Below are 3,440 nucleotides of genomic sequence, written 5' to 3' on the forward strand. Positions count from 1 at the left end.
TGTAATCCCCTCCCCTCCACCTCTGTCTCCTATTTGCCTTATATTTTTGGTTATTTTGTTTTGTTTTCTAGAATTTTTTTTTCTTTATTGTAATCAAAATTATCTCTTTTACTTCCCATATTTTTTTCTGTTTCTGGTCATAAACTTCTCCCTTATTCATAGATCTAAAAGGTATATTTTTCCATGTTCCCATAATTTACTTACGATATCACCCTTTGTGCCTAAAGCATTCATCCATTTGACCTCATCTTGGTATATGATCTGAGATGCTGGTTTATTCCCAGTTTCATCCAAACATTTTTTTTTCCAGATTTCCTGGAAATATTGTTTCTCAAATAGTGAGTTCTTAACCTAAAAGCTTGGATCTTTGGGCTTATCTAGATTAGACTACTATAGCAAGATTACTAGCTCATTTCCTATTGTGTATTTTGTACATATTTTTCCATTGATCCACTACTCTATTTCTTAGCCAGTACCAGAATGTTTTGGTGATTTCCACTTTGTAAAATAGTTTGAAAGCTGGAAATGCTAGGGCACCTTCCTTAACTTTTACTTTCTTTTTTTCTTTGACTCCTCTCATATTCTTAAGCTTTTGTTCATCCAAATAAATTTTATTACTATTTTTCCTACCTCTAAAAAGCATCTTTTGATATTTGATTGGTATGGTACTGAATATATAAATTAGATAGAATTGTTATTTTCATTATATTGGTATGGTCTAAACATGAACAATTAATTTTGCTCCAGTTGTACAGATTTATGATTATTTCTATGTCAAAAAGTTTTATAATTGTGTTCATATATCACTGAGTTTGTCTTTGCAGGTAGAATCCCAAGTATTTTATATTGTCTGTCATTATTTTCAATGTTTCTCTTTCTAACTTGTCCTTTTGGGTTTAGTTGGTAGCATATGAAAATGCTGGTGATTTATGTGTTTTTTAATACTCTGTAACATCACTGAAGTTGTTAAATGCTTCAACTAGCTTTTCAGTTTATTTTTCTAGGGTTCACTAAGTATGCCATTATATTATTTGTAAAGAGTGAGAATTTTATTTTCTCATTGCTATCTCTGTTCCTTCAATTTATTTTTCTTATCTTGTTACTAGAGTTAGCCTTCATAGTACAATATTAAATAATAGTGGTGATAATGGAAATACTTTCTTGACTACTGACCTCATTGGGAAGGCTTCAAGATTATTCCTGTAACAGATAATGCTTGCTCTTCATTTTGATATATAGTGCTTATCAATTTAAGAGAGGTTTCATTGAATTCTATGTTTACTAGTATTTTTTAAATAGGATGGGCTACTATATTTTGTCAAAATGTTTTTTCTGCAACTATTGAAATGCTCATTTTTTTCCTTATTGTTTTTGTTGTGGTCAATTATGATAATGATTTTCCAGACACTGAACCAGCATTGCACTACTGCTATCAATCCCATGTGGTCATCATATATGATGTTTTTGATATATTGCTGTAACCTCTTGTTAGTATTTTATTTATAAAAAGTTTGCCTTGATATTCATTAATGAAATTGGTCTTTAGCATTACTTCACTGTTTGGATTCTCTCTGTTTTAGATATTAACAGCATACATGTAATTTTTATGGTACTATTATCTGAAAAGTTTACATTTAATATTTCTGTTTTTTTACATTTTCTTATATGTTTTTTCTACCCTAATACATGGTTAATTTTTGTGACTGTGCCATGTACAGCTGAGTAAAAGGTCTGCTTTCTATTCTTATTTGGTTTTCTCCAGAGGTCAATTATAGCTAACTTTTCTAAAATGCCATTTGGTGCAAATTTGTTTGGTATTGATATTAGTTCATTGTCTATGATTACTTTAAACAAAATGGTGTTTCCCTGCTTATCTCTTTTAATTAGGTGAATATATGATTTTGCTTTATCTGAGATCATGATTGTTATCCCTCCATTTTTTACTTTAAATGAAACATAATACAATTTGCTCTAGTCCCTTATTTTTAACACGTTGTATGTCTCTTCCTTTCAAATATTTCTCAAGGTTCTGCATACTTCAACCACCATCAGTCCATGCAAGTCTTTCCAGGTTTTTCTGAACTCCACCTGCTCATCATTTCTTAAAGCACAATAGGAATTCCATTACATTCATATACCACAAATCATTCAGCCATTCCCCAACTGATGGGCATTCCCACAATTCTGAATCATTTAGCACAACAAAAAGAGCTGTCATACATATTTTTGTACGTGTGGGTCCTTTTCCCATTTGTATGATCTCTTTGGGATGAAGCCCTAGAAGTGCTACTGCTGGGTCAAAGGGTATGAACACTTTTATAGCCCTTTGGGCATAGTTCCAAATTGTTCTCCAGAATGGATGGATCATTTCACAACTTCACCAACAATGAATTAGTGTTCCAATTTTCCCACATCTTCTCCAACATTTGTCATTTTCCTGTTTTGTCATGTTGGCCAGTCTGATAGGTTTGATGTGGTACTTCACAGTTGTTTTGATTTGCATTTCTCTAATCAATAATGATTTAGAGTGTTTTTTCATATGAGTATAAATGGCTTTAATTTCTTCATCTGAGAACTGCCTCTTCATATCCTTTGATCATTTATCAATTGGGGAATAACTTGTATTCTTATAAATTTGACTTTTTCTTCATATGTTTTAGAAATGAGGCCTTTATCAGAGACACAGGTTATAAAAATTATTTCCCAATTGGCTACTTTCCATGTAATCTTGGTTGCATTGGCTTTGTTTGTGTAAAAACATTTTGATTTAATGTAATTAAAAATTATTCATTTTGCATTTTGTAATGATCTGTCTCCTGTTTGGTCATGAATTATTCTGTTCTCCATAAATCTGAGAGTTAAACTATTCCTTGCTCTCCCAATTTGCTTATAGTATCAGCCTTTATATCTAAATCATGAACCCATTTTGACTTTATTTTGGTATGTGGTGTGAGATATTGGTCCACACCTAGTTTCTGCCATACTCTTTTCCAGTTTTCCCAGCAGTTTTTGTCAAATAGTCAGTTCTTATCCCAGAAGTTGGAGTCTTAGGGTTTATTAAATTATAAATTATTATAGTCATTGGCTACTATGTCTTCCATAGCTAACCTATTCTGCTGATCCACCACTCTATTTCTTAGGCAGTACCAAGTAGTTTTGATAATTGCTGCTTTATAATACGATTTTAGATCAGGAAAGGCTAGGCCACCATCCCCTTCATTTCTTTTCATCAGTTTCCCAGATATTCTGGACCTTTTGCTATTCAAAATGAATCTTATTATATTTTCTAGTGCTATAAAATAATTTTGGTGGTTTAATTGTTATGGCACTGAATAAGTAAATTAGCTTAGGTAGATTTCTCATTTTTATTACATTAGCTCTACATACCCGTGAGCAACTGATGTTTTTTTCCAATTAATTAGATCCACCTTCATTTGTTT

Source organism: Phascolarctos cinereus, unplaced genomic scaffold, assembly GCF_003287225.1.
Source record: "Phascolarctos cinereus isolate Bilbo 61053 unplaced genomic scaffold, phaCin_HiC Scaffold_4;HRSCAF=312, whole genome shotgun sequence".
Taxonomy (NCBI): Eukaryota; Metazoa; Chordata; class Mammalia; order Diprotodontia; family Phascolarctidae; genus Phascolarctos; species Phascolarctos cinereus.